Source organism: Saccopteryx leptura, chromosome 4, assembly GCF_036850995.1.
Source record: "Saccopteryx leptura isolate mSacLep1 chromosome 4, mSacLep1_pri_phased_curated, whole genome shotgun sequence".
Classification (NCBI taxonomy): Eukaryota; Metazoa; Chordata; class Mammalia; order Chiroptera; family Emballonuridae; genus Saccopteryx; species Saccopteryx leptura.
Genome location: NC_089506.1, coordinates 16153524 through 16162469, shown reverse-complemented (window position 1 = coordinate 16162469; position 8946 = coordinate 16153524).

Below are 8946 nucleotides of genomic sequence, written 5' to 3'. Positions count from 1 at the left end.
TATTAGTTCATGGACCTCACACTCTGAAAGTAACCAGCATAGGGCCCAATAATCCGTATAGTTAAAATATATACAAGATGATTCTTGTGCACTGCTAAGCTGTGAAATCCATGTTACATTTTCTAACTTGACAGGAATCAGTTGCAACAAATGTAAGAATGTAAAAAAAAAATTGTCAATCTACTGTTCACCTTCCCATGCCCCCAGTCGTTCACACTTGTTTTTTAGTAATAACTTCCCAGACTGACATTTCTGAAATATTCACTATTATTATTTCTCACTGTACAACAGAAGCAGGAGCCTGGTCCCGAGATGAGCTAGATGAAAATGCACCTCGGAAGCATATTAGAAAGAACCTAATTTCCATAAATCAATACCTGAGAGTGTTTATACATTGTATCGTTTCCGGCAAAAGACATTTTGCTTTCCCATATTTCATTTGTACAGTTTAGTCCCAGATTGAAAGTTGTTCCTGTATAGTATAAGTTAATAAAAAGTGCATTTCAATACATGAAGGCTGACACCAAACAGCCTGGTTGATAGAATGAGAGCTTTCTCGGTGATGGAATCCTGGGGAAGAGGGTTTGGAGTGGACTGGAGATGCATGGGGCTGGGGATGGGGGAATAGAAAAAGAAGCAGGAGCCTAGAGACTCATGTTATTGTGTAACGAGCCAAGGTCCATATTGGCTCTGATGGAAGTTTGCTCTGTATCATTTATACGGGAATCTATTTTCTTTATTATTACAGACAAAAAGGTTTAAAATGTCCCATATTTTTGAAAATTCAACTTAACTGTGATTTATTGAATAGACAGTAACAGTAGAAAGGGAACTACACACACAAATAATTAAAATACAAGGAAGGGTGCAATTTTTAAAATGCTGCAATTTTGAGGTATGCAATTGAAGATTTTATGTAGGAGGAAGCATTTGAGCTGAATGGGTGAAATGTTGACAGTTTAAATTTAGGAGAGAGGGGAACAAGCAGAAACTGGATAAAAATGGAGTATGTTCTAAGACAAAGGTAAGTTGTTTTGTACGTCAAAAGTGAATTGTGGTTTGGTAGGATCATGGAATGAAAAATAAGACCTGAGTCATGGATAAAGCTAAGTTTGCATTTCATTCTGTAGGCCATGGCAAAGCATGTGAAGTGTTTTGCAAGACTAGGCCATAATCAGAGGTGCACTTTAGGAAAATCTAAGAGAGAATAGGGTAAAAAAAAAAAACATTTCAAAATCAAATGCAACAGTGTGTGTAAGACAGCTTACAGCTAATCAACTAGAGTGAATCCAGAAAATGTTAGTGTCTACATACGGGTACTGAACAAAGAGCTGAATGAAGGTTGAACTAAGAGACATAATGAATGGGAAAAATTAAACACATTTAAAAGGTATTGCAGAGATAGAGAAAAGAACAATGCATTCATAACTACCTTAATCCACATTGTTTTAGCAAAATAAAAGTCAAAATTTTCTATCACCTTTCTTCATTGTTTTCCAACACCTTTATTGAGATATGAATTACATACCATTAAGTAAGTTCACCCATTTAAAATGTCCAATTCAACGGGTTTTAGTGTGTGTGTGTGTGTGTGTGTGTATTTGTGCATTCATCACCATAGTCTAATTTTAGAATATTTACATTGTTCCAAATAGAAACATTATAGACATTAGTAGTGACTCCACATCCGCCCCCCCTTCTCCCAGCCTAAGCAACCGCTAACTTAGCCATCATGTCTCCTGCTATATTTTCTATTGGTATCTAAATTACAAGGAAAAAGACTTGGTTTTTAACTAATACATAATACCTAATGACAAACATTGATTGTGAAAACAGTACTTTTGAACTCACTATCTTTCTCTGCACTTCCATCTCCCTCTCCTATCACCCCAGAACACATACACAGTACAGGTATTTCCAGGGTATTACATTCTTACCTTTTACTTCTGCTGTTCTGTGCAGACCACAAAGCCTCAGATGTATCTGCAGAGGCCAGGGGATGCCAACAATCTGTGCCTGTGGGAAGGGAATGAGGCCAGAATACAAAGTTCCTCTGACTTTCCCATTTCTCTCCTTGGGGGAGTTGCAGCGATAAGCTCTGTAAGGAAACAATGTGATATGACACTACCTGAGTGTGGCCGGTGCTGGTTCCCGAGGCCCCAGGTCCACAGCAGACTGTGAGACACACTAGAACGAGGTCTAGAGGACCTAGTCCAGACTAAGCTATGCCTGAAATAAAATGGAAGGCTGCCTTCAAGAAAGTGGTAGAATTTCTTCAAGTTTCTACCAGAATTCTTAGTTGAAATTGTATGTCCAAAGGGTTCATGCCAATTCCCCTCTCTTCTCAAGAAGTTGCAAGTTCTCAGGGGCTTCATACCTTCCCCAGTTACTGCTTGATCTTAAGATCTTATGGCGCTCAATACTTCTGGGAATAGCTGTGCATATTTTATAATAATAATGATTGTGAAATAGCAAGGACAGTATGATAGACACTATTTTTACAAATGAAGAAATCTCAAGTGAATCACACAACAGGTTAACAATATTTCTCTACCATCCTCCATATGAATTTATCAGGTAACTTAAACTTCTCCCGATCCCAAAATTTTATGCTCAGGATCATTTTGTGGATTAAAAAAAAAAAAAAGACAATGACTAGAGACACAATTTTTAAGTGATAAAGTGATGCATAGTAGAAATTGGTATTTCTGAATTACCTGGTGCAGATTGCTTTGGACTGGCAGGAGAATTCATATTGAGTTCTTTGAATTTTCTTGCAGTCTATGAAGCTTTCTAATACACAGAGCATTCCATGTCTGAAGGGGCTGCTGGGTGTTGGTGAGCCGTGAATGGTTCCGCCGGGGTCACACAACCAGCATGTTCTGATCATTACAGTAATTTGAAACTTGGTTCCTGATTTTCTCCAGCTGAAGAAGACACCTGAATCTCAATGCTGCTCACCCTTCTTGTTCTCTGAGTATGTGAGGAGTTGTCACTCAGCAAGTCCCTACATGTAAACAGTCTTCTTAATATTTCAAGAGTTGAAGGGTTTGAAGAAGAGGATTTTATATTTCTTTGCTTTACTATGTGATTTCTAGCAGGCATCAGAAAGAAATGATTTAGTATTCACCCATAATTTATAATGATTAGTTGGCTAAAACACCTCTTTCGATGTTGAGCTTGTTTTCAAGGGGACACTCAACAATAGCAATTCCTGCATATAGTAATTTCTGACCTCTCCAAAAGGGTTTATCCAATAATTGAATTGGTTTAACTTCTTCCCCAGTATTTTGATTCTGTGCTTCTAAAAAAATTTAGTGATATTCTCAAATGAGTAACCTATTTGCAGAACTCCAGGTTTTTAAAGAATATAATATTTTATTTTGTAATATAGCTTATTGCTTTTGTGTTCTAAAAAAACAAGTTGGAAACTGCAAATTCTGACTTTTCTTCAGATGTGATAAAATTTAGTAATTTCTGTTATGATAATAGAATTCATTATATACAGAGAAAACCATAATTAAAAGCTTTTATACATTTTAGGTATAAAGAAAAATTTAAAAGTATTGATTGCACTGTAAACACAAATACTTTATTTTAATCCTACTTAAAGTTTCCAGTAATGAAAATAAAATCAGAAATTAAACAGTTGAGTCATAGTATTTAGTATTTACATAAAGGATTCTGAGGTAAATAAAAAATGGTAATATGGCACCATAGGATTAAAGTAGCAGGAAAAAAATAATTTTTTACGTTTATATTTGAATGCATATCCAATTTGTCGTCACTGTAAAATAATCATTATCAAGAGAACCTATAAATACATACTTAAAAACATTATCTACCAGTTGTTTTCAACAAAAAATTAAGCTGTTCAGAGTCAACATAAGAACTCATAAATATTACAGTTATAGCCTGATCTCCTATAGTTTTGATTTTTTCCAAGAGATCAATGGTCTACCCAGTACAGATACTACAAAACTTGTGGGGTTTAGCTACCATTTTCCACTTAGTACCACTAAGCCTGAAGAAGCATTTTCTCCCTAAGTGTTACAGATAGGCAAATATAATCCTGTAAGCACAAAGCGATCATGGCTTTGGATAAATTACATCTGTGAAAACCAGGCCAACTGATGGCCCTTTAATTAAGGATAACCACTTCAAATTGAAGGTTATTCCAAGATTGATTCCCAGTAACCTTCTCTAACGTCTTTAGGAGAAAGGTGGGGAGACAAGTATAAATATATATGAAGTAAGCTTAGTGATAGCACAGGAGCACCCACCAGTATGAAAGATTGTCACAGTTTTGGAAATAAGAACAATTTTTCCCAATCTGCAATGCTATGTTGCCCAAAGTCTATATTTTACAAAACAATTTGTATTTCTGTGAAGTCAGGTGTGGTATTATCATTCCTTATTGGTTCTGCATTTTGGTAGTATACTATCTTATAATACTGTCTAACAATATTGAGTTTTGTTTGATTTCATTGAAGCTTTTATTTTCTTGTTAGCATTGTACACTTAAGGTCTTTGAAACATTTCTATGACTCCTTCATCCCCAGCTGATTTTGTTTGCTGCTTGTCTCTTCAATATGACTTCTTTGTAAAATAATTCTCCTTATATTTTTCCAATGGATTTGTTCACTTATTTCTTGAATATCTGAAATTTCTTTCTATTCTTTTGTCAATACAAATATTCTTCTTTCTCCCAAGTCCATATTAAAATGCATAAGAGAAGTTCATTTCTGATTAACCATATGCCAAATTCAAAATGTTTTTTCTTTGGAGCTCTTTTTAAGAAATCAGAATTTTAGAGATCAAGAAATATGAATATTTTTTCTATCATAAATCAGAGTACTATTGATATAATTATGTGTCTCAAAATTTATGTAAAATAGCACAGATTTTTATTTCCTAAAGTTGAATAAAGAGAAATATTAAAGGAATTAGAGTTTACATTTTTAAATATCCATAAATACTCTCATTTTAGGTAATTTTAAAAAAGAACTAAAGAAGAAAATTTACTAATTAGCAAGGGATAATATGCAAGTTATGCATTTTGTAATAAGCAAGTAAGCACAAATTTATTCCAAATTTAATCTCTACTGTTAGTTTACTCACAAAACAGAAACTCAAGCTTAGAAGCATGTGTTTAGGAATAAACCAATCACCAGGAAAATATCCAAAAGAGAGAGATTACCTACAATGTCCTCAGGTAAAAGGGAAATTTTTGCTCTCTATTTTTAATCCCAGATGGTCTGGTCAACTTTCACTTTCAGGAAGAGATGGAAATAGAATCTGAAATAAGAAGAAATAAGAAATATCTCAATGCATTTATTGAAAAAATAAAATCGCAAAATTTGGTAATGATGACTTCACAGGGACCAAGAGTCTTTTTGACAATGAAATCAGATATTATCTAGATGACAAATTTCCTGAAAGTCATATTTTATACACATTCAACAATAATTCCCAACACCAGAGCATCTGCTCACATACATCAAAATGCAATTATTTGCTGTTTATTTATCATGCAGTCATAACTCTTGTTGAAAATAAAAACACTTTTGAGTGTCTTTTAGCCTTCTGTACATAAGCCCCTGTCACACAAACACACACACCTATACAAACACACAGCAAGGACAGGTGTTATCCTCCAAAGGTTTCCAGCTAAGTTAGAATATCCTTATAAATGTTTAAGTATGTGTTCTGCTTTGATTCACTTTGTCCAAAACTTAGTCATGTAATAAAACCACAACTATTTTTGAATACATTGTTTAAAAAATATGCTAGCAATGTTTTTCTTTTCTATATTAACATCTTTAAATATCATTAGTGGTAATTTTTTTTGGCTTCTTGGGCTTTCTTAGTCTCTTTTTGTATTAAATAAATACTTTTGTATTAAACATATCATACCTGGTTAGACATTCCAATTCACAGAAATATTTATCAAAGAACCAATGTTAACTGACAAGGATATGCTCAGAGTGTCTGTCCTTGACCCTGTCTGGTTGAATGTCTTTATTAATGGCTCAGGTAAAGACAGCAATGGCAGGCTTGGGACATTAGCAGTTGGGACATTGACAGAAATATAGAAATGTTGAGAAATATCACAGATGATAAAATCAGCATTTAAAAGATTCCAGACTTAACAACATGTCAGGTCTAACTATAAGGAAAATATAACAGAGATGAAATATTTGGCACTGTTCTTGGGTCCAAAACATCAAGATCAAGAGTTCACCATAAAGTGATCCAGACTCAGCAAAAAGCACTCTACAAAGTGTGGCGGCTATATAGAAGCTCAATATGAGTTAATGTTGCTATGTGGCTTTCCTAAAATACTGTGAGTGAGAAAGAAAAGAGGTGAAAACATCTGCCTGTATATCATTTATTTAATGCTCACTCTAAGCACCACACCTGAAGAGTAGCATCAAGCAATTTTAAAAATTTAGGGATAGCATTGATGATGGAAAAAGAACCCGGAATATTCATATGAGGAATTTATAGTGTTTAACACTGAAGAGAAATGACTAGAGAGCAAAATAAATACTGTCTTAAGACATTTTATAGCTCTGTAGGTAGAATAGCAATAATACCATTTGGATTCTAAATCATAAGGAGGAAGTCTCATGAGAATTAATTTTAATTTGAGAGAGAGAGAGAGGATGAGGGGAATTCTTAGCTATGGAATTTTGAAATGGACAACTCTGAAAGGAATAATTTCACAGAAACTGGAAAAATATATGCAGAAGCTGATGTCCTCTGAGAAAGTGTGGTCAGAAAAAATTCAAGCATTATATAGGGCTGAACAAGATAAAATGTGAAATCTAATTTAACACTGAAATTTTATGGTGTAACAAATCTATTTCATGGCTAGGAGATCTTTTTTTCTCTTTAAAATTCCAATAAATGGAGCTTAATATTAATCCATTACAATAAGATATCAAAATTTCTGTAGTGGATAAATGTCTAAACTTGCTAAGTTTTAATATTTGGGAGCAATCTATCAGAATTTAAATAACTTGGGTAGCTGTTAGCACCTTTAACTATTACAAATTTAACCCCAGGGAATATTACAAAGTCAGTAAAATCAGTGAATCTCAGGCAACACATAGAGAATTGGTTTTGAGAAGAGGATGGGCTTCAGCACAAGGTGCCTTGACATATGGAAAGACTGGGCTAAAGATGAGTGAAAATAAGAAAGAAACAGACCCACTGGTTACAGCCAGGACTGAGGGAACGGTGGCTTCAACAGTGTAGAAACAGAAAAACACCAGTGATGATGAAATGTGCGTTCAAGAAAGATGATTCACAGAATTTTGGCCACAGGTGATAATGAGGATGTTTTCCTTGGAAAACAACTGACTGTTAACAGAGTCACATGATGCTAGGATTCAAAACAAAACACCAGTCTCATCAGCAAAACAGAAGACATGGGTTGATGTTTGTTAGGATGGAACAAGGTACTGAAGATAAGACGGTCTTTGTTATCTGAAGTAGCAATGGTATAAGAATCCCCTTCTTTGGATCAACATCTAGTACCTCATGACCTTGGATGAAATTTATTGATCCTATTAACAGTATTTAAGATCATAATAACATTAATAACAAGCCTAAATATCTGTGCAAAGAAATAGCACTTAGACAAGGATGGTTTGAATTTTTATTTTTTTATTCTGTTTAATTATTCACATTATTAAGACAGTAAATTTATACTTCTGTTCTTATCATATGAAGACAATCTGACTTTGAACTGTCTTGTTGATGTGAATTACTCCTTCATTAGAACTGTTCTTGACACTTGACCAAAGTGTCCCTCCTGTCCCCTGGGACTTACCCCATCATCATCCCAAGCTTCTGCTTCTCACCTAAGAAACTTCCTTTGCTTCTTTTTACCGTCTTTGCGATTTTCTACCTCTAAACTCATCTTCAACCCCAAATACGTTATCTCTTCTTCTCTTAATTTCATATTGTATGTTGAAACTTACCAAACCCAGAGTTCAAGTTGTTATAAAAAAAAACTTGTTTTGCCATATCCTTATGCCTTGAGAGAAGGGAAACACTAATCTTAAGACACTGCAAAGAGTTTTTCTATTGTAGCAAAGAAAATAAAGAAAAAAAGGCAAATTTTTATATTATATATATTGAATATTCATGTTCTGTCATTGTTGTTTAGATATTTTCTTTGAGGGAAAAAAGTTTTACAGATTGAGACTGTTTTACCTTTTGTACTGAGCCTGAATTTGGTTTAGAGCTATTTTACAAACTTTATAATAGCAAGTTAAGTTATATAATATCCTTGTTTGCTTATTACCAAAATAAATGAGATATATATGGAAATCGGAAATCACATGGTAGTATTTCATAAATTAAGCCATTCATCCGCTTATATATGTGTTCCCAATATATATTAGGACTAATTCAAAGTCATGCCGTTGTGGTTTTTTATATTACAAATATTACTGTTTTTAGAAAAAAAGACTCATTTGATTCTTAATTAACCAGGCAAGCTGTAAAGTTTAGTGCCGTTAATCTAAAACAGTCATAATACATAATTTTTAGAAAGAGCAAGAAAAAAACATATTCAATGAATGAAACTCTTAAGATATCATCATGCAGAGTATATGTGTCACAATCTTATAAAAAAATAAAAAATAAGAATTAGAAACCCCGTACTGTTTTTGAAACAAGGAGAATTTAGTCCCAGGACCTGGAGGCAAGGGATCTGCTAGACGACCTGAGAAGCCGATCAAACAAGCGTAAGGAGACTTGGAGATCAAGAGCATCAGCAAGACATTCTTTTCCCCAGGCTGGAGTCTCATAAAAGAGGCATTTTTCCAAAGTCTAGAGACAAGGATCATCTGGTCGAAACTGAAATCACAGCAGATCTCTCTATTGGGAACCACAGAAAAATGTAGCCACTGTCTGAGCCTCTCCTTCAGG